The sequence below is a fragment of the Pristiophorus japonicus genome, chromosome 8 (genome assembly GCF_044704955.1).
Source record: "Pristiophorus japonicus isolate sPriJap1 chromosome 8, sPriJap1.hap1, whole genome shotgun sequence".
Classification (NCBI taxonomy): domain Eukaryota; kingdom Metazoa; phylum Chordata; class Chondrichthyes; family Pristiophoridae; genus Pristiophorus; species Pristiophorus japonicus.
Window position 1 is genome coordinate 38,786,959 of NC_091984.1, and position 26,133 is coordinate 38,813,091.

The window sequence follows — 26,133 nt, forward strand, 5'->3', positions numbered from 1 at the left end:
TGCAGAGTCATCATTAGTGATATTTCTCCAGCAACTTGAGGTGTCTGCTGTACACAATCCATGTCTCTGAGCTATACAGGAGGGCAGGTATTACTACAGCCCTGTAGACCATGAGTTTGGTGACAGTTTTGAGGGCCTGGTCTTCAAACACTCTTTTCCTCAGGTGGCCGAAGACAGCGCTGGCGCACTGGAGGTGGTATTGGATCTCATCGTCGATGCCTGCTCTTGTTAATAGGAGGCTCCCGAGATCTGGGAAGTGGTCCACGGTGTCCAGGGCCACACCGTGGATCTTGATGACTGGGGGGCAGTGCTGTGCGGTGAGGACAGGCTGGTGGAGGATCTTTGTCTTACAGGTGTTTAACATAAGGCCCATGCTTTCGTACACCTCAGTAAATACATCGACTATGTCCTAGAGTTCAGCCTCTATATGTGCGCAGACGCAAGTGTAGTCCGCGTACTGTAGCTCAACGACAGAGGTTGGGGTGCTCTTGGATCTGGCCTGGAGATGACGCAGGTTGAACAGGTTCCCATTGGTTCTGTAGTTTAGTTCCACTCCAGCGGGGAGTTTGTTGACTGTGAGTTGGAGCATGGCGGCGAGAAAGATTGAGAAGAGGGTTGGGGTGATGACGCAGCCCTGTTTGACCCCGGTCCGAACATGGATTGGGTCTGTGATGGATCCGTTGGTAAGGATCACGGCCTGCATGTCATTGTGGAGCAGGCAGAGGATGGTGACGAACTTTTGGGGGCATCCAAAACGGAGGAGGACGCTCCATAGACCCTCGCGGTTGACAGTTTCAAAGGCCTTTGTAAGGTCGAAGGAGGCCATGTATAAGGGCTGGCGCTGTTCCCTGCATTTTTCCTGTAGTTGTCGTGCTGCAAAAATCATGTCCATTGTGCCCCGTAGGGGACGAAATCCGCACTGTGACTCCGGGAGGGGCTCCTTGGCCACGGGGAGCACTATTACAGTGGGTATGGACTCTCTATTCCTGGCTATTATAAAGAGACTTCAACCATGTCCACTTAGACAAACTGAATACAACACAGCTAAGTTACAGAACATAACCGGCACTACAAACAAGCCAATAGTCTGCACAACACATCTGCAGCTGTACACGGCGGTAAACTCCTAAATATGGTTATCCGCAAGTAATGTGGTCCGATTAAATAATTATCAGCACTAGAATCCTACTCTTCAGCCCTGATTTTAACCCCCTCCCCAATGCCTGACGAGAACAGAGTGTCTGGTGGGAGGGGGGTTAAAATGCTGACAATAACATGTTCACCTGATCGTCTCGTTCACAGACGTATTATGGCAAGCAGTTAAGCCCCTCCCACCATCCGGGCTCGGGGCTCATTGAAATTCAAAAGAAGGGGTCTGATGACGTTATTCAGAGCCTGACGCTATTTTAACTCTCAGTAGCCGCCAGGAGCAGTGGACGCATAGGAGCACCAGTCTCAGACGAGGGATGCAAAGGTAAGTGAATGCTTCTTTTTTTTTAAAAAAAAGCTTTCCTTGTGTGCTAGGTGAAGCGGGAATACACCTCAGGACCCGACATGGAAATCTTGGGCCATGGGCTTTCCGCACCCCATCTCAATCACCTACCCAACCCCAACATTTAACTGACGGCCAGGGACCATTCCGCGGATCGCATGCTCGCCCTTGGCCCCGTTAAAAATCGTGTCTTTTCTTTCCCAACCCTGAAAATTTTAACGGTGTGGGAAGGCAATGCTTAATAAAGCCCATTAATGCATTCACATCAGGGAACGTCCTGCTTATCTCAAAAGAACAGCTGCAACCCGTTCTGAAGAAAATAAACAGTCCTTCCTATAAGATGACAGCCAGGCATGACCCTGAAGGTTCCTTTGTGGAAAACTGAAAGTTTTTAAAAGTTGGAGTTTAGCAGATTATTTTTGCGTTGTAACTGCCTTGAAGAACAGACACTAAATAAAAACACCCAGAACTGAGACCCTCAGAAAACATCAGTTCAGCTTCAAACTCTTCTGCTCTAAGTTTGTGAGCCATCAACAGTAAGGGAAGAAAGTGATGCCAGCAGCCAACAGTTCTACCCTCCAACTGACCCGATTGATTCTGGCAGCCTCCAGTTGTACCTGGCAACTGATCTGATCGGTTCACATTGACAACCATTAATCCCCAGGGGAGGGGATGTGGGTCGGGGGTGGATGGTACGAAGGGATGAAGCCAGTTTTTCCTCATGAAATGCTGACAATCTGACACATGGTTCGAAAAGCTGATGTCAGTTTAGAAAGCTGATGGCTGGCGTATGTGTGATTGGTTTCTCCTCTTGCTACACATTCATGGAAACCCGATAGTTACTTTCAAACAGATTGCAATGGAACAGGATAAAGCTGTGTGGCATGCAGGTGAATCTTGAAGGAGAGGTGGTGGAGTGGTCAAAAGCCTATCCCCACATCATTTGGCTGAGCCATTGCCATGCCAAAGATCCAAACAACCAGAGAAAGATTTGTTAAGCATGTTTTTCGATGGGTAGCCTTGTAAAATGACCAGAATCAGAACAATCAAGTTTGCCCTGATTTTAAAATGATTCATAAAAAGGAGCAGTGGAACTTTGACATGTGAAACTGCGACAGGGTATCATGAAACCCACCTCAAAGAAAAATCAATCAATCTGTGTGAAAGGTCATTTTGGAGCAATTCTATTTAATTTCTGTGAAATGAACAGATGTCAGCTGACTGCACTATTATGATTTGACTCTACAACCCATAATTGACAGAGTTCCAAATATTTTCCATATGGAAGTATTATGGAACCAGAACACGTTCTGCGTGTTGTAAGTGTTTCAATTATTTTTCTGCCACATACACACTGCAAGTCAAATAGCAACTGATTGTACCTATCAATGCAACTAGACACATACACCAAATTGCCGCAAGTCAGCAGCATTATCATGGGAATTGGTTGGTCCCGAGCAGCCTGAAATCAAACATGTATCTGTGAGGCACTGTGAGGCCCAAAAGTAGCATTGACGGAGGCATTTTTTTTGCAAAAGCAGCATTGCTAAGCAGGAAGTAGGGAAAGTTTAATGCATTGACACAGGGAACTACAGACCGGTTAACCTAACATCAGTAGGTGGGAAAATGCTAGAGTCCATTATAAACGATGTGATAACGGCACACTTAAATAATATCAACGGGATTAGACAATGCCAACATGGATTTATGAAAGGAAAATCATGTTTGACAAACCTACTGGAGTTTTTTGAGGATGTAACTGATAGAATAGATCATCATCATTTATAGGCAGTCCCTTGGAATCGAGGAAGACTTGCTTCCACTCTAAAAATGAGGCCTTAGGTGACTGAACAGTCTAATACGAGGACCACAGTCCCCGTCACAGGTGGGACAGATAGTTGTTGAGGGAAAGGGAGGATGGGACAGGTTTGCTGCACGCTCTTTCTGCTGCCTGCGCTTGATTTCTGCATGCTCTCGGCGAATAGACTCGGGGTGCTCAGCGCCCTCCCGGATACACTTCCTCCACTTACCAGTGGATGTAGTGTATTAGGATTTTCAGAAAGCCTTTGATAAAGTCCCACATAAGAGGTTAGTGTGAAAAATTAAAGCACATAGGATTGGGGGTAATGTACTTGCATGGATTGAAAATTGGTTAACTGACAGGAAACAGAGAGTAGGAATAAACGGGTCTTTTTCGGGGTGGGGGGCAGTGACTAGTGGGGTACCACAGGGATCGGTGCTTGGGCCCCAGCTATTCACAATATATATATAAATGATTTGGATGAGGGAACCAAATGTAATATTTCCAAGTTTGCTGACGACACAAAACTAGGTAGAATTGTGAGTTGTGAGGAGGATGCAAAGACGCTGTAAGGCGATTTAGATAGGTTGAGTGAGTGGGCAAACACATAGCAGATGCAGTATAACGTGGATAAATGTGAAGTTCTCCACTTTGGTAGCAAAAACAGAAGGACAAAGTATTATTTAAATGGTGATGGCTTGGGAAGTACAGAGGGACCTGGGTGTCCTTGTACACCAGTCATTGAAAGCAAACATGCAGGTGCAGCAAGCAGTTAGGAAGGCAATTGGTATGTTGGCCTACATTGCAAGAGGATTTGAGTACAGGAGCAAGGATGTCTTAATACAATTATACAAGGCCTTGGTGAGACTGCACCTGGAGTATTGTGTGCAGTTTTGGTCTCCTTACCTAAGAAATGATATACCTGCCAAAGAGGGAGTGCAGCGAAGGTTCACCAGACTGATTCCTGGGATGGCAGGACTGTCGTATGAGGAGAGATTGTGTTAACTAGGCCTGTATTCACTAGTGTTTAGAAGAATGAAAGGAGATCTCATTGAAACGTATAAAATTCTGACTGGGTTGGATGGACTGGATGCGGGGAGGATGTTTCCCCTGGCTGGGAAGTCTAGAACGAGGGGTGACAGTCTCAAGATATGGGGTAGGAAATTTAGGACCGAGATGAGAAATTTATTCACTCAGAGGGTGGTGAACCTGTGGAATTCTCTACCACAGAAGGCTGTGGAGGCCAAGTCACTGAATATATTTAAGAGGGAGATAGCTAGATTTCTAGATACTAAAGACATCAAGGAGTATGGGGAAAAAGTGGGAATATGGTGTTGTGTTAGAGGATCAGCTATGATCATATTGAATGGCAGTGCAGACTCGAAGGGCTGAATGGCCTACTACTGCTCCTATTTTATATATTGCTATATCCCAAGTAGCTGTAGGGTATTGATAGGTCCCAAGTAGCCTCAAGTCAGCCATATTGGTACACAGCATCAGCAGTACCCAAATAAAATCAAGTTTAGTGTACACTTATTTGGGGTTAAGCCTGTTCTAGCATCAAACTGGACATGTTACTCAAATCCAGTACAAAGTAAGATTTTTATTCGTTCATAGGATGTGGGCGTCGCTGGCAAGGCCAGCATTTATTGCCCATCCCCAATTGTCCTTGAGAAGATGGTGGCGAGTAAATGGACAAAACAGCTCCTGGGTTGGAAGCTGTTCTCTGACCTGCTCAACTATATCCATGGTCATCCATGACTATCCCCTGCTCTTCTACCCCAAATCCACTCTTTATGTTATCCTGCCTCTGATAATGAAGACATTTCAGCCCAAACTATCATTTTAACCTGCAAGTTTAAAGCTACAAGCTCCAAGTTCAATGTCTGCAGGGCTCACTGCCCATCCCCCGGCATGCCTTTGTTCTTTGCCTCAGAGCTTGCATCTGCTGAAGAAACTGGATTTCCTTCACTCACAAAGAGGACTTCATTGCTTCACTGACTGTTTTGATTCATTAGCTGTGGCTTTGCTCCACTTCAGTCGCTTCAAGTCTTCACTCTGAATTCTTCTGTCAAATTGGATTCCGATCTCCTGGACTTCGTTGGGCATCACTAGACTATGTTTCTGCACTGGACTATACTGGATTATACCATAAGACTACCTGCTGCTTCTCCATCTCTGCTGCAAACATTTATTTCTCCTTTTTAACTGCGGCTGTTTCTCTGCTGAACTGGTTCTACTGGTTTTTCACACCACCCATCGGCAACCAGGATTCCAGCGATGAAGACCGGGGCCTCCTGCGGCGAAGACCGGGACCTGGCGATCAGCCCCCCGCCCCCAGCGGCGATCGGAACACCTCCAGCGGCGGCAGATGAGCCTCTCCTCACCGACGACGGCTGGACCTCCTGCAGTGACAGATGGCCTCCTCCTCAATGGTGACGTGACGACTGGGGCTCTCCTGCCCCACTGGTGACCTGGCCTCTTCTCCTCCTCCAACACGTGGTGAGCATCATGGCTATGACCCGCCCCCCCCACCCCCCCCCGCAACGTCCCACTCTGAACTCCAGTGGGCCACTGACCCCCCAATGCCTATCCCTAACCAAGCCTCGGACCACCTACCATCAAGAGCGCTACTCAGCACCAAGCCTGCGGCCAACATCTTGCCGTAGGCAACTAGGCCCATACGCAGTGCCTGGTTTCCAGCCATCTGGGACTCCCTTGCCACTGGACCAAGACCTCGCTCAGCTAAGCCCGTGTGGTAGCCGGTGTGCAACGACCACCCCACGTTAAAAGAACTCACGCACAGACATCTTCCACTCCTCTAACATGCAGTTCGGGACCTGGAACGTCACGACCCTCATGAACAACTCCATCAGCGACAGGCCGGAACGCTGCACCGCCATAGTTGCCCGGGAACTTCGACGCATTGATATCGACATCGCCGCCCTAAGCGAGACCCGGCGGGCAGGGGAAGGCCAGCTCAAGGAACAAGGTGGAGGTTATACCTTCTTCTGGACAGGGGATCTAGAGGAAGAACGCCGCCTCCACGGAGTCAGCTTCGCCATCAAAAACAAACTGGTTGACTGCCTCAAAGACTTCCCCTGCAGGGTTAACGAACGCCTCATGACTCTTTGACTCACCCTATCCCAGAATCAATGCGCCACGGTCATCAGTGCTTAGGCCCCGACACTCGATGCAACAGATGAGACCAAAGAGGATTTTTACTCCAGCCTCTCAAAATCCCTGTCCCGTGTCCCCGCGGACAACAAACTGATTCTCCTCGGTGACTTCAACGCCAGGGTCGGCAAGGACATAGCCCTTTGGAGAGGCATGATTGGCAGAGAGGGGGTAGAAAAAGCCAATTCTAGCGGTACCCTACTCCTGACAAAATGTCTAGAACATGAACTTCTCATCACCAACACCTTATTCCGCCAGAGGGACAAATACAAGGCATCGTGGCAACACCCTTGCTCCAAACACTGGCACCTACTCGACTATGTCATCGTCCGAGCCAGGGATCGCAAGGATGTGTGCATCACCCGCGCCAGGACAGGAGCTGACGACTGCTGGACGGACCACCGCCTAATCCGATCCATCATTGACATCAACATAGCCCCAAAGCAGAGGGGGCAGCAGAAGCAGTGCTGCAAAAAAGTCAATGCCGGGGCACTTAAGGACCCAGCTAAGAGAGCCCGACACAGTTTGCGCCTCACAGCTAATCTGACATGCCTTGATGACCCTCAGATGCAGAATGCCCACAATGCTTGGTCTGCCCTCCAGGCCTCCATAACCAGTGCCTGTGAAGAGACGGTTGGTCACTCAACCAGGAAACACCAGGACTGGTTTGATGAGAATTATCAGGAGATCCAAGAGCTAATAGATCGCAAGTGCAGGGCATTTCTGAGCCAGAAACAACAACCCAACTCGGGAGCAGCAAAACAGCATTACAGATGGCTCAAAGCTGAGGTCCAACAAAAAAACCCGGGACCTAGAAAACAGGTGGTGGGTGGAGAAAGCACAGGAGATACAACAACTGGCCGACAGCCATGACGTGCGAGGATTCTTCATTGCAATCAAGGCCACCTATGGTCCAAACTCCAAAGGCCCACCCCACTGCTGGCCAAGAACAGGGAAACACTTATCAAGGACACCGAGGCAGTCAGGGCCCACTGGAAGGAGCACTACGAAGATCTCCTCATTTGAGACTATGCCTCTGACCCGAGTGTTCTCTACTCTATACCACAGCATGCCGCCCGCCACCATCTCGGCAAAACCCCAACACTGCACGAGGTAGAAAAAGTCATAAGACAGGGAGTGGATGGAATCCCCGCTGAGGCACTGAAGTATGGCGGAGAGGCACTGTTGGCGCGAATACGTGATCTCATCTCTCTCATCTGGAGGGAGAGCATGCCGGGAGATCTGAGATGCAGTGATCGTGATCATCTTTAAAAAGGGGGATAAGTCCGACTGCGGCAACTACAGAGGAATCTCCCTGCTATCAGTCACTGGGAAAGTTGTCGCTAGAGTCCTCATCAACCGTCTTCTCCCTGCGGCCGAGGAGCTCCTCCTGGAGTCGCAGTGCAGATTTTGTCCCCTGCGGGGCACAACGGACATGATTTTTGCAGTGCGACAGCTGCAGGAAAAATGCAGGGAACAGTGCCAGCCCTTATACATGGTCTTCTTTGACCTTACAAAGGCCTTTGACACTGTCAACCGCAAGGGTCTATGGAGCATCCTCCTCCACTTTGGATGCCCCCAAAAGTTCATTACCATCCTCCGCCTACTCCACGACGACATGCAGGCCGTGATCCTTACCAACGGGTCCATTATGGACCCAATCCACATCCGGACCGGTGTCAACAGGGCTGTGTCATCGCCCCAACCCTCTTCTCAATCTTCCTTGCTGCCGTACTCCACCTCACAGTCAACAAGCTCCCTGCTGGAGTGGAACTAAACTACAGAACCAGTGGGAACCTGTTCAATCTTCGCCATCTCCAGGCCAGGTCCAAGACCACCCCAACCTCTGTCATCGAGCTACAGTACGCGGACAACGCCTGCGTCTGCGCACATACAGAGGCTGAACTCCAGGGCATAATTGACGTATTTACTGAGGCGTACAAAAGCATGGGCCTTACGCTAAACATCCGTAAGACAAAGGTCCTCCACCAGCCTGTCCTCACCGCACAGCACTGTCCCCCAGTCATCAAGATCCATGGCGCAGCCCTGGACAATGTGGACCATTTCCCACACTTCGGCAGCCTCTTATCAACAAGAGCAGGCATTGACAACTAGATTCAACACCGCCTCCAGTGCGCCAGTGCAGCCTTCGGCTGCTTGAGGAAATGAATGTTTGAAGACCAGATTCTCAAAACTGCCACCAAGCTCATGGTCTACAGGACTGTAGTAATATCCGCCCTCCTGTAGGACACAGAGACATGGACCATGTACAGCAGACACCTCAAGTCGCTGGAGAGATACCATTAACGATGTCTCCGCAAGATCCTACAAATCTCCTGGGAGGACAGATGCACCAACATCAGCGTGCTCGCCCAGGCCAACATCCCCAGCATTGAAGCACTGACCACACTTGATCAGCTCTGCTGGGCAGGCCACATTGTTCATTGGTCTAACACAAGACTCCCAAAGCAAGCGCTCTACTCTGAACTCCTTCACGGCAAATGAGCCAAAGGTGGGTTTAGGTAACGTTACAAGGACACCCTCAAAGCCTCCCTGATAAAGTGCAACATCCCCACTGACACCTGGGAGTCCCTGGCCAAAGACCGCCCTACGTGGAGGAAGTGCATTCGGGAGGGCGCTGAGCACCTCGAGTCTCGTCGCCGAGAGCATGCAGAAATCAAGCGCAGGCAGCGGAAAGAGCATGCGGCAAACCAGTCCCACCCATCCCTTCCCTCAATGACTATCTACCCCACTTGTGACAGAGTCTGTGGTTCTCATATTGGACTGTTCAGCCACCTAAGAACTCATTATAAGAGTGGAAGCAAGTCCTCCTCGATGATTGCCTATGATGATGACTTGTTTTTCAGCTCTGCTGATTTCTTGCGAACAGCTGCTGATTCACTCCTCTACCGATTTTCAACTTTGCTGGTTGCTGGCTGCAGTTTTTACGGCGATCTACCGCGATCCACAAACTTGTGTCAAAGTTGCCATAATTTTTCTGCACCGCTACCAACTCTCCTCCCTACAGCACATCCTCGATCTCTCTCTATACTTCCAATAGTTTCTGGACTTCATTCGCCTGCTTAGGCCAAGGAATCATCGATGCTCCGAGCCGACCCATCCTGTTCATGTTGGTTTTATCCTTCCTTGGAAGCTCTGACTTTGACCCTGGTCTGCCTACTATTGTATCCCATTAAGTACTACATTTAAACAGGCCTATGTGATGTGAGCCTTTCCATGTACACTTTGGCTACAGCTCCAGACGCGAGCCATTCAATACTTTTCCCTTTCTTTCCTTTTTCTCTTTATCCCTCCCTGACCATTCTCTCCTGTCGTCATGCCTCGTTTCATCTCTCCTCCCTCGGAAACTTTGCCCTCCCTCACCCTAACCCCAAACCTTCATTACTCTTCAACCTTCCCACTCTCCTGCTGCCATCCTTGGTTTGACTTTCTCCTAGATAAGCCTACAGCTTCCCTCGGTGCCTCTCGAAGGGCCCATCAAGGCACTCGTCACTGCCTCCCTACGAGCAGCAACCCCAACTGTCCCATCCTTCTCTGTCGACCTTCCCGCCCAGTGTGTACCACTGTGGGCTAATCTTGCCAATCTCCTTCCCGTCCAACTCACCCCACCACACCCCCCAGCGCTGACCTCATGGACGCAGGCAGTGGGGCAGCCATTACTGACCCTCTCCACATCTCCCTCCAGAACATCTATCCGCTTGCGAACAAGGCCCTTCCTATCCACAAGCTTCTTGTTGATGATGGCATCGATATCATGGCCCTGACAAACCTGGTTGAGGGCCGATGACACCTTACCCTTAAATGAAGCCTCCCCGCCCGGCTCAGACCGCCATGGTGGCAACGTGGCTCTCATCGGCAAATCACATCTTGGTCTGCCTCCTACTCCTCCGGCTCCTCCTGCTCCTTTGAGCATCTCACCTTATTCCACCCTCTCGCCTCTCAATTAAAATTCTCTACCGCATACCCAAGTACCATAAAATGTTATTACCGATATTTCTTCACTACTTTCCTCCCTCTGCCTCTGCACTGAACAACTGCTCAACCTCGGTGATTTCAACCTTATTCTTAATTCACGATGATCTCTCTCTTCTAAGTTCACTAGCCTCCTGTCCTCCCTTAATCTCTCCCTCTATGTAAACTCCCCAACACATATTCACGGCCAGCCCCTTGACCTTGCCATCTCTCGTGGCCTCGCTACTCCCATCTTATCAATCGCAGAAAAGGCCATCTCTGACCACTTCCTCGTATCGCTCTCCACCCACATCTCCCACCCCCGCACAACCCTACCTCCTTCTGTGTCCGCCCCTGGAAAAAAACTCTCTCCTGAATCTCTTATAACCGCAGTTACCAACTCCCAACTGTCCAGCCTTTGGCCCTCCATTCACCATGACATCTCTGCAACTACCGATCTGTTCAATCACACCCTCACCACCACCTTTGATGCCCTAGACCCTGTTAAAACAATTACTCTCTCTCTCACCCTGGCTGTTCCCCCTGGTACAGCCATGATCTTCGCTTCCATAAGTCCAAGGGACGTAGACTTGAATGGATATGGCAGACAACTGGTTTAGCCATTCACCGGCAGATCTGACTGGACCACATAAAGCACTATCGGGTCCTGCTCTCGTCTGCCAAAATCGCTCATGTAAAGATAAACCCTGGCTTCTATTCTCTACTCCTAACCATGTCTCCCCAGTCTCCACCCTCACGTCTGATAATAAGTGTGAGGAGCTCAATCTTTGTCTCTAAGATTGAGACCATCCGTTCGGCTGCCTCTGCCTCATCCCTTCCTTCCCCTAGCCCACCGGGCCAAACTTCCTTCAAGGATTCCCCCTGCTCACATCTTTCTCCAGTTTCTCTCTGATCTTCCCTCATGACCTTTCTGAGCTCATCCTGTCCATGAGACCCACTTTTTGCTCCCTCGACCCTATTCCCACCAAACTGTTGACCACCCAACTTCCTTTTCTGGCTCCCATGTCAGCTGACATTGTTATCAGTTCTCCTCAGGTACTGTCCCCCTCTACCTCAAATCAGCCGTCATCACCCCTCTGCTCAAAAAAAAACAACCCTCAATTCCTCTGTCCTTGCAAACTACCGCCCCATCTCCAACCTCCCTTTCCTCTCTAAAGTCCTTGAATGTGTTGTCACCTCCCAAATCCATGCCCATCTTTCCCTCAATTCCATGTCTGAATCTCTCCAATCTGGTTTCCGCACCTGCAACATAACTGAAACGGCTCTCATCAAAGTCACAAATTACATCCTTTCTGACTGTGATAAAGGCAAACTATCCCTCTATCCTTCTCCAACGCCTCTCCACTGTCATCCAGCTGGGTGGGGCTGACTTGCCTGATTCCATTCTTATCTATCTAAACGTAGCCAGAGAAACCCCCTGCCCTAACGGCTTTGCTTCCTGCCCCCGCATCATTACCTCTGGTATCCCCCAAAGATCTATCCTTGGCCATCTTCTATTTCATCTATATGTTGCCCTTTGATGACATAATCTGGAAACATAGCGTCAGTTTCCATATGTACGCTGATGACACCCAGCTCTACCTCACTACCACTTCTCTTGGCCCCTCCACGGTCTCTAAATTATCAGACTGCTTGTCCGACATTCAGTTCTCGATGAGCAGAAATTTTCTCCAATTGAATATTGGGAAGACCGAAGCCATTGTTTTCAGTCCTCGCCACAAACTCCGTTCCACAGCCACTGACTCCATCCCTCTCCCCAACTCCTGTCTGAGGCTGAACCAGACTGTTCACAACCTTGGTGTCATATTTGACCCTAAAATGAGCTTTCAACCACATATCCGCAACATAACTAAGATCGACTATTTCCACCTTCGTAACATCGCCCGTCTCTGCCCTTACCTCAGCTCATCCACTGCTGAAGTCCTCATCCATGCTTTTGTTACCTCTAGACTTGACTATTCCAATGCACTCCTGGCTGGCCTCCCACATTCTACCCTACGTAAACTAGGTGATCCAAAACTCGGCAGCCCATGTCCTAACTCGCAACAAGTCCCGCTCACCCATCGCTGACCTACATTGATTTCCGGTTAAGCAACGCCACGATTTAAAAATTCTCCTTATTTTCAAATCCCTCCATGGCCACTCCCCTCCCTATCTCTGTAATCTCCTTCAGGCTCACAACCCAACCCAACCACCCCCTCCTCCCCCCCCCCCGGAGATGTATGCGCTCCTCCTGAGCATCCCTGATTATAATCACTCAACCATTGGTGGCTGCGTCTTCTGTTTCATAGGCCCCAAGCTCTGGAACACACTGCCTAAACCTCTCTGCCTCGTTCCTCCTTCATAACGTTCCATAAAACATCGATGTAACTATTTGTACTGCACTTTTTTTGACAGACAGGCAACAAGCCCCACCCCTTGTCAAGCTCCGCCCAGCCCGAATCATTCCATGCAAGTGGTGCTGAGAAGTAGGACCTGAGGCTCTGACTCTCTCTCTCTCTTTCCCCCACCCCACCCCAGCCGGCGGGGGCCCCGATAGCGGCTGGGGGTGGGTGGGGGAAAGAGAAAGAAAGAGAGAGAGAGAGAGAGAGAGAGAGAGGCTGGGGAGGACGGGGAGAGAGGGGCTTGGGGGGACGGGGAAGAGAGAGAGAGAGAGGTTGCGGTGAGGTGCGGGGGGGGAAGAGAGAGAGAGAGAGAGAAGCTGGGGGGAGAGAGAGAGAGAGAGAGAGAAGCTGGTGGGGGGGGAGAAGAGAGAGAGAAGCTGCGGGGGGCAGGGGGGGTGAAGAGTGAGAGAGGCTGGAGGGGAGAGAGAGGCTGGAGGTGAGAGAGAGAGAGGCTGGGGGTGGCGGGGGAAGAGAGAGAGAGAGGCTGGAGTGGAGAGAGAGGGGTGCTGGGGGAGAGAGAGAGAGAGAGGTGCTGGGGAGAGAGAGAGAGGGAGGTGCTGGGGAGAGAGAGAGAGAGAGGGGGTGCTGGGTGAGGGGGAGAGGCAGAGAGAGAGAGAGTGAGAGGCTGCGGGGGGGCGGAATAGTGAGAGAGGCTGGGGGGCGCGGAGGAGAGAGAGAGAGGGGCTGGTTTGGGGAGAGAGATGCTGGAGGTGGGGGAGAGAGAGAGAGAGGCTGGAGAGGGGGAGAGAGAGAGAGGCTGGCGGGGGGGGGGAAGAGAGCGAGGGAAGCGGAGTGGGGGGGGGAGAGAGAAAGGCTGGGGTGGAGAGGGAGGCTGAGGGGCGGGGGTGGGAGAGAGAGAGAGAGAGGTTGGGGATGAGAGAAACTTGGCGGGGGGGAAGAAAGAGAGGGAAGCTGTGGGGGTGGGGGAGAGAGAGAGAAAAAGAGAGAGAGAGGTTGCGGGGAGGAGAGACAGGGAGGCTGGGGGGAGGAGAGACAGGGAGGCAGGAGAGAGAGCTGGGGGGAGAGAGAGAGAGGCTGGTTGTGGGGAGAGAGGCTGGGGGGCGGGCGTGGGAGGGAGAGTGGCTGCGGGGAGGGGAAGAGAGAGAGTGGCTGGAGGGGCGGGGGGGAGAGCGAGGTTGGGGGGGGGGAGAAAAGGCGGCTGGGGGGGGGAAAGAGAGAGAGAGAGAGGGGCAGGGTGGGGGGGAAGATAGAGGGTGGAGGGGAGGTGGAAGAGAGAGAGAGAGGCAGGGTAGGGGGTGGGAGAGCGAGAGGCTGGGGGGGATGGGTGGGGGCAGAGAGCAAGAGAGAGAGAGAGAGAGAGATAGATAGAGATAGAGAGAGAGGCTGCGGGGTGGTGGGGGGGAGAGAGCGGGAAGCTGGGGAGTGCGAGAAAGGGTCGGGGGGAGGAAAGAGAGCAGCTGGGAGGGTGGTGGAAGAGAGAGCGGCAGAGGGTGGGGAGAGAGAGAGAGCGCAGCTGGGGAGAGAGAGAGAAAAAGAGAGCGGCTGGGGTGGGGGGTGGGAGAGAGAGCGCGGCTGCAGTGGGGGTGGGGGGGAGGGGGAGAGAGAAAGAGAGAGAAAGAGGAGCTGGGGGGGAAAGAGAGAGGCTGGGGAGGGTGGCGGGGGAGAGAGTGAGAGAGAGAGAGAGAGAGAAGCTGGGGGGTCGGGGAAAGAGAGGGTATTACGCTCATAATAAAGTGATGCAATGAGTAAGTGTGACCTTAGCTCCTTTAATTAAACTCCAGAGTGTTGGTACAGCATGGTGGGGGAAAGAGAAAGAGAGAGAGAGCGAGAGAGGCTGGGGAGGGCGGGGAGAGAGAGAGACAGAGAGAGAGAGAGGTGCTTGGGTGGGGGGGGGGGAGAAGAGAGAGAGTGAGGCTGCAATGGAGGGGGGGGGGAGAGAGAGCGAGAGAGAGGCTGGGGGGTAGAGAGAGAGAGAGAGAGAGAGGCTAGGGGGGAGAGAGAGAGGCTGCGGGGTGGGGGGGGGGAAGAGAGAGAGGGAAGCTGGGGGGTGGGGGAAGAGAGAGAGAAAGGGTGGGAGGGGGAGGAGAGAGAGCGGCTGGGGGGGGTGGAAGAGAGAGCAGCGGGGGAGGGGGGAGACACAGGGGTTGGGGCGGGAGAAGGGGGGTGGGTGTATGAGACGGATCACATTCTTCCAACCCCCTACAAGGGACATCATTGGATTGCTTGATATCCAGAATTCACGACACCATCACGATTCACTTCATTCCCAATAAACCTGTTAACAATCCGTACACAATGCCCTATCTATGGTGGGGTGGGGGAAGAATGTGGGGGAGGATGCACTTGTGCTGGGATAAGGCACTTCGGCAGGGGGAGGCATGCACTTAGACTGGAGTACGGGACTATTGCTGGCCCTTGCTGACTTTTGGGGAGCTCTGTCCTCTGTTGCTTCAGGAAGTCAAAGTGGAGCGAGTTACAATTTGCAAAGTCAGTGAGACCTTGGGATGGGCGGTTCCAGTTACACATTGCTGTGAAACTTCAGGTGTGGCTTATCCTCCAAGGGGACCAATCAGAAACACAGAAACAAAGGGTGGAGTATGTTGGCCATTTTGGCAGCACAAATAAGCATGTCCTTAAAACATATCTCTTTGACCAAGCTTTTGGTCACCTGCGCTAATTTCTACTTATATGGCTCGGTGTCAAATTCTTTTATTGCATTATACTCCTGTGAAGCGCCTTGGGAAGTTTCACTATTTTAAAGGCGCTATATAAATACAAGTTGTGGTTCTTGAACTGCTGCAGTCCGTGTGCTGAAGGTACTCCCACAATGCTGTTATGGAGGGAGTTCCAGGATTTTAACCCAATGACGATGAAGGAACGGCGATATATTTCCAAGTCAGGATGGTGAGTGACTTGGAGGGGAACGTGGAGGTGATGGTGTTCCCATGCGCCTGCTGCCCTTGTCCTTCTAGGTGGTAGAGGTCGTGGGTTTGGGAGGTGCTGCCGAAGAAGCCTTGGTGAGTTGCTGCAGTGAATCTTGTAGATGGTACACACTGCAGCCATGGTACGCCGGTGGTGGAGGGAGTGAATGTTTTAGATGGTGGATGGGGTGCCAATCAAGTGGGCTGCTTTGTCCTGGATGGTGTTGAGCTTCTTGAGTGTTGTTGGAGCTGCATTCATCTAGCCAAGTGGAGAGTATTCCATCACACTCCTGACTTGTGTCTTGTGCCTTGTAGATGGTGGAAAGGCTTTGGGGAGTCAGAAGGTGAGATACTCGCCGCAGAATACTCAGCCTCTGACCTGCTCTTGTTGCCACAGTATTTATGTGGCTGGTCCTGTTAAGTTTCTGGTGACCATAAGGATGTTGATGGTAGTGAATTCGTCAATGGTAATGCTGTTGAATGTCAAGGGTCTGTGGTTAGACTCTCGCTTGTTGAAGATAGTCATTGCATGGCACTTGCGTGACACGAAACACACTGAAAAGGCCATTTTTCTGCTTCACGAGACTGTAATATGTGAATGCACTGTACAGCTCAGATACCATGTGCAGAATGACACGTTTATATCGCCATTATGATGAAAGTTGCACATCAAATAGATCATAACCCGTCTTTGTTCTTATCTGAAAGGGACTAATCTACTGCGCAATTCCAGCATGCTTTTATTTCAGATTTGCTATTTTTTATTTTTATTCCATTATTCGGCCTTAGCTTACTATGCTTCACATAATATTTCCCCTAACCTGCCATCAGCAGCACACAAACATATCTCGTATTATTTCAATCCATAAATACAGCTCTATTTTCAACCCTACATTTACCTCATCTTTGGAGGAGTTAAGCAACACTGCATCATCAGTGTTCCATATACAAACCTATTCTATGCAAATAAAAAGTTTTTTGAATCTCTTGCATTTCTTCAAACTTTTTAAAACACTTTAAACCTGTGTCTTCTACTTCTGTAAGCATAGTTCATGCCACATCACCAGTTCATAACTGAAGTACTAGTAAAAAATCTTCGGAAGGGATATATATTAACATCCACCGCCCGGCAGAAATAGGGCTATAGTGGAGTCAAGATGGAGATGATGGACTTACTGACCCATTCCCTCTCCACCGGCAGTTTTCCCCGGTGGCTTCCATTGGGTGGCTGTGGACGTTTGCCTGAATCAGACGGAAGCCTCATGAATCTATGCAGATCAGGGTATTATGACGCACACGGACGTGACCCCGATGCCATTTTAACTGCGTGCTTGGCAGAGTATCCACCATGGAGGCTTCACTCCGTGTAATCTGGCAGTACAGCAGAAGAGGCTTGAAAAGGTAAGCGTTTACATTATTTTTGTGAGGGCAGAGTGAGGAGCGCTCCAATATGAATAACATGAGCTGCTGCTAGCCTAGGCACCCTGTTCCTATCCCCGCATTCTCACACCCGCAATCTCATCAAATCCCCCCCCCGCCCCCAGAACTGCCTTCCTGTTGGTCGGGTCGTCTTCTGGGCGGCAGGCCGCCCGTTTGATAGTTATAGATTACCGGTGGCATGATAATGAGGCCCAGCCCTTAAAATGGACCAGGCGTCCCGCCAGCACCATTCGCTAGCCCCCTAGCCGAGCGCTTTGCCAGCCAGCCACCTGACAGATAGTCAAAGCCTCCCTGATAAAGTGCAACATCCCCACCGACACCTGGGAGTCCCGAGCCAAAGACTGCCCTAAGTGGAGGAAGTGCATCCGGGAGGGCGCTGAGCACCTCGAGTCTCATCGCTGAGAGCGTGCAGAAATCAAGCGCAGGCAGCGGAAAGAGCGTGTGGCAAACCTGTCCCACCCTCCCTTACCCTCAACAACTATCTGTCCCACCTGTGACAGGGACTGTGGCTCTCGTATTAGACTGTTCAGCCACCCAAGGACTCATTTTAAGAGTGGAAGCAAATCTTCCTCGATTCCAAGGGACTGCCTATGATGATAAGTTAGAATCTACCCCTTGCATTATGTCCCCTCAATCTTTTAGCTCCGGTGAAAATAAACTGAGCTGTGGACATTTTCTGCAACTATAAATTGCGTTGAATGAAATTCTTTTGCCTGCTTTTTAATAAAGGTGTTAACCCTTTTAAAGAGCTAAAGCCTTTTTTTTTAAGTCGCTGAATTTCCTATGCATTCATGATTCCCAAAGTGTGATTTTACCCCATTGGAGCATTAAGTTCTGGAATGAGCTTTGTCACTTTTCTCTGAACCATACGCAACACACATGTCCTTTTTGAAGATAGTGTTCCTTTGGGTCTTGCTTTCATTAACTCTTTGATTGCTATCAGACCTGCTTAGTTCCTTAACAATTAGCTCAGTTGGCATGCTTAATTCAGCATCTTTTTGCTGATTTAAAGCCCCTGTCAGAATAAGAGTGCTAAAAGTTTGGAACCCCATCTTATATGCATTAATAAGTACAGGAACCATTTATTGTACAGTATTGCAGTCTCTTTAATTTTTTAATTTATTATTTAATCCAGCACGAGAAAAAAGATAGAAAGAACGAGCATTATAATTCAGCTCCCGCACCAGATTGAGTAGCTTATTCTAAACATATAAACTAGGTGTACGGCTAACGAGTAGTTTATTGAAAATGGCATTTTATATGGAATCAACAAAATTGTGAAAGAATTCGAATGATACATCTTTAATGTCACTGCAACTCTGGAGTTCGAGGTCACCCTGAACGGGCCTCCGGAGCTCAGAGCAGCCATGCAGCAGACAATGCCATCAGAGAACAAAAAACAGAATTTTAATTCATCATGTCAGCAGTATGTCAATAAAATTACAAAATATTTTGTCACTCACCCCAGAAAATTAGTCCTCAAAGTTTCAAATTGTGTTAAATGGAGGCCTAATTCATCTCATTATTATGCAAAATGTAAAAACAAAAGATAATTAATGATCGAGGCCCATTCATAACAATTATGCAAATCTCAAAAATCTGAGCTGGCATGATTATGCAGAGATTATAATTAGGTTCCTTCTGTTTGGAAGGGACTACATTCTAAACTTCACAATAGCATGGTACTGAAATGCAATCCAATCCAAAAAGATTATCGAAGAAGTTAGCCGTGCATTTTGTTGAATTGATAATCATTGTGATTGAGCATCTCAAAGTTACTTGGTCTCCTTACAGTCTCCTGATTATTGAGATTTACTACATTTTGGGGCCAACATTTAGCAGTGCAAGAAAGCTGCGCGCCTATGATTTTTTAATTTTCTTACCACACGGATCCATGATGCAGTTGGATGATCGATTTTCAGGACTGGAAATTTTTTTCAATGTCTCAAAGGAAATCGGTCAAAGTGGGGGCGGGACATAGACAGGAAAGCAGGCTGAGGGGCTGAATTTGGGTCGGGACCGGGACTCTGCCACTGTCAATCAGCGATGGAGTGGTGGTGATGTCACGGCACGTGTGCGTCACCACGCTCTCTCCCCTCCGTTAAAGGGGAAAGAATCTGTCAGTTTTTATCTTCGGCCACTGGGCTACCAGGGAGGGTTTCGGCCGGGCCAGCGGCCTGGCACCCAAGAGGTGGTGCTAGACTGCCCGTTGGTGATCCGGCCAAACCCGTGGGCACTATCTTGCCAGCCAAACGGGAAGTCGGCTAGCAAAAATGATTACATGGCAGCCGCGGCAGTGGGCCCTCCCCTTGAAGGGCAGCTGGGCCTCACTCACTGGAGATAAGGTGCACCAATACAGGTCGCAGGTCTTCCAATCATATATATAAACAATTTACCCTCAAATGAATTACTTTAATTCTTGGCAAACTATCTAATCTCCTTTATCTATCTCACGATGTACATGACTGCTTATAAATATCACCCATAATTATTTGTTATATGCTATCCTCTATTGATGTCCCTTTGCTCAGGACTGTTCTTATAGTACAGAGAATGGCCATAATCCATGCCGGTATTTATGCTCCACACACAGAAACATAGAAAATAGGTTCAGGAGTCGGCCATTCGGCCCTTCGAGCCTGCATCGCCATTCAATGAGTTCATGGCTGAACATGCAACTTCAGTACCCCATTCCTGCTTTCTCGACATACCCCTTTCGCCATACCCCTTGATCCCCCGAGTAGGAAGGACTACATCTAACTCCTTTTTGAATATATTTAGTGAATTGGCCTCAACAACTTCTTGTGGTAGAGAATTCCACAGGTTCACCACTCTCTGGGTGAAGAAGTTTCTCCTCATCTCGGTCCTAAATGGCTTACCCCTTATCCTTAGACTGTGACCCTTGGTTCTGGACTTCTCCAACATTGGGAACATTCTTCCTGCATCTAACCTGTCTAAACCCCGTCAGAATTTTAAACGTTTCTATGAGATCCCCTCTCATTCTTCTGAACTCCAGTGAATACAAGCCCAGTTGATCCAGTCTTTCTTGATATGTCAGTCCCGCCATCCCGGGAATCAGTCTGGTGAACCTTCGCTGCACTCCCTCAATAGCAAGAATGTCCTTCCTCAAGTTAGGAGACCAAAACTGTACACAATACTCCAGGTGTGGCCTCACCAAGGCCCTGTACAACTGTAGTAACACCTCGCTGCTCCTGTACTCAAATCCCCTCGCTATGAAGGCCAACATGCCATTTGCTTTCTTAACCGCTTGCTGTACCTGCATGCCAACCTTCAATGACTGATGTACCATGACACCCAGGTCTCGTTGCACCTTCCCTTTTCCTAATCTGTCACCATTCAGATAATAGTCTGTCTCTCTGTTTTTAACCACCAAAGTGGATAACCTCACATTTATCCACATTGTACTTCATCTGCCATGCATTTGCCCACTCACCTAACCTATCCAAGTCACTCTGCAGCCTCATAGCATCCTCCTCGCAGCTCACATTGCCACCCAACTTAGTGTCATCTGCAAATTTGGTGATGCTACATTTAATCCCCTCGTCTAAATCATTAATGTACAACGTAAACAGCTGGGGCCTCAGCACAGAACCTTGCGGTACCCCACTAGCCACTGCCTGCCATTCTGAAAAGTACCCATTTACTCCTACTCTTTGCTTCCTGTCTGCCAACCAGTTCTCAATCCACGTCAGCACACTACCCCCAATCCCATGTGCTTTAACTTTGCACATTAATCTCTTGTGTGGGACCTTGTCGAAAGCCTTCTGAAAGTCCAAATACACCACATCAACGGGTTCTCCCTTGTCCATTCTACTGGAAACATCCTCAAAAAATTCCAGCAGATTTGTCAAGCATGATTTCCCTTTCACAAATCCATGCTGACTTGGACCTATCATGTCACCTCTTTCCAAATGCGCTGCTATGACATCCTTAATAATTGATTCCATCATTTTACCCACTACCGATGACAGGCTGACCGGTCCATAATTCCCTGTTTTCTCTCTCCCTCCTTTTTTAAAAAGTGGGGTTACATTGGCTACCCTCCACTCCATAGGAACTGATCCAGAGTCTATGGAATGTTGGAAAATGACTGTCAATGCATCCACTAAGTACTCTGGGATGCAGTCCATCAGGCGCTGGGGATTTATCAGCCTTCAATCCCATCAATTTCCCCAACACAATTTCCTGACTAATAAGGATTTCCCTCAGTTCCTCCTTCTTACTAGACCCTCTGACCCCTTTTTTATCCGGAAGGTTGTTTGTGTCCTCCTTAGTGAATACCGAACCAAAGTGCTTGTTCAATTGGTCTGCCATTTCTTTGTTCCCCGTTATGACTTCTCCTGATTCTGACTGCAGGGGACCTACGTTTGTCTTTACTAACCTTTTTCTCTTTACATATCTATAGAAGCTTTTGCAGTCCGTCTTAATGTTCCCTGCAAGCTTCCTCTCGTACTCTATTTTCCCTGCCCTAATCAAACCCTTTGTCCTCCTCTGCTGAGTTCTAAATTTCTCCCAGTCCCTGGGTTCGGTGCTATTTCTGGCCAATTTGTATGCCACTTCCTTGGCTTTAATACTATCCCTGGTTTCGCTTGATAGCCACGGTTGAGCCACCGTCCCTTTTTTATTTTTACGCCAGACAGGGATGTACAATTGTTGTAGTTCATCCATGCGGTCTCTAAATGTCTGCCATTGCCCATTCACAGTCAACCCCTTAAGTATCATTCGCCAATCTATCCTAGCCAATTCACGCCTCATACCTTCAAAGTTACCCTTCTTTAAGTTCTGGACCATGGTCTCTGAATTAACTGTTTAATTCTCCATCCTAATGTAGAATTCCACCATATTATGGTCACTCTTCCCCAAGGGGCCTCGCACAACGAGATTGCTAATTAATCCTCTCTCATTACCCAACACCAAATCTAAGATGGCCTTCCCCCTAGTTGGTTCTCCGACATATTGGTCTGGAAAACCATCCCTTATGCACTCCAGGAAATCCTCCTCTACTGTATTGTTTCCAGTTTGGTTAGCCCAATCTATATGCATATTAAAGTCACCCATGATAACTGCTGCACCTTTATTGCATGCACCCCTAATTTCCTGTTTGATGCCCTCCCCAACATCACTACTACTGTTTGGAGGTCTGTACACAACTCCCACTGACGTTTTTTGCCCTTTGGTGTTCTGCAGCTCTACCCATATAGATTCCACATCATCCAAGCTAATATCCTTCCTAAAAATTGCCTTCATCTCCCCTTTAACCAGCAATGCTACCCCACCTCCTTTTCCTTTTATTCTATCCTTCCTGAATGTTGAATACCCTTGGATGTTGAGTTCCCAGCCCTGATCATCCTGGAGCCACGTCTCTGTAATCCCAATCACATCATATCTGTTAACATCTATTTGATCAGTTAATTCATCCACCTTATTACGGATACTCCTTGCATTAAGACACAAAGCCTTCAGGCTTGTTTTTTTAACACACTTTGTCCTTTTAGAATTATGATGTAGTGTGGTCCTTTTTGTTTCTTGCCTTTGTTTACTCGGCCTTACACTATTGCTTTTTACCTTTCTATCATCTGTTTCTGACTCCATATTACTTCACCCTGTCTCGCTGCATAGATTCCCATCACCCTGCCATATTAGTTTAAACACTCCTGAACTGCATGAGCAAATGTTATCCCCTAGCACATCAGTTCCAGTCCTGCCCAAATGCTGACCGTCCCTTTTGTACCTCCTTCCACCCTACTTCATCTAATGCAGAAGTATATCCTTGTATTCTGTTCTACCTCAAGTATTTATCTAGCTTTCCTTTAAATGCACCTCTGCTATTTATCTCAACTACTCCATGTAATAGCGAGTTCCACATTCTTACCAGTCTTGCTATGTATTACCTCCTTCACCATAATATATATTCTGTTCCTTTCTCTCTCCATAGTGTTCAATGCCCTTAATCTATTTGGTATTTCGGTTCCATTATATAATGCAGTAAGATTTTCATAACATTAATTTTACCTTTTTTTTTTCCTTTTCAATATTGTTCCCATGACTATTAACAACCCTCACTATATGAATATCCATTCCTTACTCTTTGAGGATGTCGTGAATAGCACGTTTAGTGAGTTGGTCACACTGCAGGTAAAGGTTACTCAGGCAGATAGGGAATGGGTGACCATCAGGCAGAGTAGTGGAAGGAAGGTAGTGCAGGGGTCCCCTGCGGTCATCCCCCTCAAAAACAGATGCACCACCTTGGGTGCTGTTGGGGTGGTTGACTCATCAGGGGAGGGCAGCAGCAGCCAAGTTCATGGCACCATGGGAGTCTCTGCTGCACAGGAGGGCAGGAAAAAGAGTGTGAGAGCTACAGTGGTAGGGGATTCTATTGTAAGGGGAATAAATAGATGTTTCTGCAGCCACAGTCGAGACTCCAGGACATTTTGGAGGGGGGGGGGGTGAACAGCCGTTGTCATGGGGCATATAGGTACCAACAATATAGGTACAAAATGGGATAAGGTCCTACAAGCTGAATTTAGGGAGCTAGGAGTTAAATTAAAAAGCAGGACCTCAAAAGGTAGTAATATCAGGATTGCTACCAATGCCACGTACTAGTCAGAGTAGAAATAGCAGGATAGCTAAGATGAAGAGTGGTGCAGGAGGGAGGGATACAAATTCCTGGGACATTGGAACCGGTTCTGGGGGAGGTGGGACCAGTACAAACTGGATGGTCTGCATCTGGGCAGAACCGGAACCAATTTCCGAGGGGGAGTGTTTGCTAGTGCTGTTGGGAGGAGTTAAACTAATATGGCAGGGGGATGGAAACCTATGCAGGGAGACAGAGGGAAGTAAAATTGGCCAGAAGCAAAAGATAGAAAGAAGAAAAGTGAAAGTGGAGGGCAGAGAAACCTAAGGCAAAAATCAAAAAGGGCCACATTACAGCATAATTCTAAAGGGACAAAGTATGTTAAAAAGACAAGCTTGAAGGCTCTGTGCCTCAATGCGAGAAGTATTCGTAATAAGGTGGACGAATTAACTGCGCACGCAGCTATTAACGAATATGATATAATTGGGATTACGGAGACATGGCTCCAGGGTGACCAAGGCTGGGAACTCAACATCCAGGGGTATTCAACATTCAGGAAGGATAGACAGAAAGGAAAACGAGGTGGGGTAACGTTGTTGGTTAAAGAGGAAATTAACACAATAGTAAGGAAGGACATTAGGTTGGATGATGTGGAATCTGTATGGGTAGAGCTGCGGAATACCAAAGGGCAGAAAACGCTAGTGGGAGTTGTGTACTGACCACCAAACAGTAGTAGTGAGGTTGGGGACAGCATCAAACAAGAAATTAGGGATGCGTGCAATAAAGGTACAGCAGTTATCATGGGCAACTTTAATCTACATATAGATTGGGCTAACCAAACTGGTAGCAAAACGGTGGAGGAGGATTTCTTGGAGTGTATTAGGGATGGTTTTCGAGACCAATATGTCGAGGAGCCAACTAGAGGGTTGGCCATCCTAGACTGGGTGATGTGTAATGAGAAAGGACTAATTAGCAATCCTGTTGTGCGAGGCCCCTTGGGGGAAGAGTGACCATAATATGGTAGAATTCTTTATTAAGATGGAGAGTGACACAGTTAATTCAGAGACTAGGGTCCTGAACTTAAGGAAAGGTAACTTCAATGGTATGAAATGTGAATTAGCTAGAATAGACTGGTGAGTGATACCAAAGGGTTGACGGTGGAGAAGTAATGGCAAACATTTAAAGATCACATGGATGAACTTCAACAATTGTACATCCCTGTCTGGCGTAGAAATAAAACGGGGAAGATGGCTCAACCGTGGCTAACAAGGGAAATTAAGGATCGTGTTAAATTCAAGGAAGAGGCAAATAAATTGGCCAGAAAAAGCAGCAAACCTGAGGTCTGGGAGAAATTTAGAATTCAGCAGAGGAGGACAAAGGGTTTAATTAGGAGGGGGGAAATAGAGTACGAGAGGAAGCTTGCTGGGAACATAAAAATTGACTGTAAAATCTTCGATAGATATGTGAAGAGAAAAAGATTAGTGAAGACAAACGTAGGTCCCTTGCAGTCAGAATCGGTTGAATCTATAATGGGGAACAAAGAAATGGCAGACCAACTGAACAAATACTTTGGTTCTGTCTTCACGAAGGAAGAAACAGATAACCTTCTGGAAATATTAGGGGACCGAGGGTCTAGCGAGAAGGAGGATCTGAAGGAAATCCTTATTAGTCAGGAAATTGTGTTAGGGAAATTGATGGGATTGAAGGCCGATAAATCCCTAGGGTCTGATAGTCTGCATCCCAGAGTACTTAAGGAAGTGGCACGAGAAACAGTGGATGCATTGGTGATCATTTTCCAACAGTCTATCAACTCGGGATCAGTTCCTATGGACTGGAGGGTAGCTAATGTAACACCACTTTTTAAAAAAGGAGGGAGAGAGAAAACGGGGTATTATTCACTGGTTAGCCTGACATCAGTAGTGGGGAATATGTTGGAATCAGTTAGTAAAGATGAAATAGCAGCACATTTGGAAAGCAGTGACAGGATCGGTCCAAGTCAGCATGGATTTATGAAAGGGAAATCATGCTTGACAAATCTACTAGAAATTTTTGAGGATGTAACTAGTAGAGTAGTCAAGGGAGAACCAGTGGATGTGGTGTATTTGGACTTTCAACGTGCCACACAAGAGATTGTTGTGCAAAATTAAAGCATATGGTATTGGGGGCAATGTATTGACGTGGATAGAAAACTGGTTGGCAGACAGGAAGCAGAGAGTCTGGATAAACGGGTCCTTTTCAGAATAGCAGGCAGTGACTAGTGGGGTGCCGCAGGGCTCAGTGCTGGGACCCCAGCTCTTTACAATATATATTAATGATTTAGATGAAGAATTTGTGTAATATCTCCAAGTTTGCAGATGACACTAAGCTGG

The 26,133-nt window shown here is 48.4% G+C and overlaps 1 protein-coding gene and 1 long non-coding RNA gene across 3 annotated transcripts in view; one reads left to right on the forward strand and one right to left on the reverse strand.

The window, feature by feature from the left end:
* LOC139268054 (uncharacterized) overlaps positions 1-16,952 on the reverse strand; it is a 39,070-nt gene extending 22,118 nt beyond the window's left edge. For both annotated transcript variants that reach the window (XM_070886046.1, XM_070886044.1), the window contains exon 1: positions 16,910-16,952. The gene's annotated coding sequence lies outside the window, so the exon portion shown is untranslated. The remainder of the gene's footprint in view (positions 1-16,909) is intronic.
* Positions 16,953-17,057: 105 nt separating this feature from the next.
* The window catches only part of LOC139268055 (uncharacterized), a 40,562-nt gene continuing 31,486 nt past the window's right edge, over positions 17,058-26,133 (forward strand). The window contains exon 1 of the long non-coding RNA XR_011593965.1: positions 17,058-17,130. This is a non-coding gene — a long non-coding RNA (uncharacterized lncRNA). The remainder of the gene's footprint in view (positions 17,131-26,133) is intronic.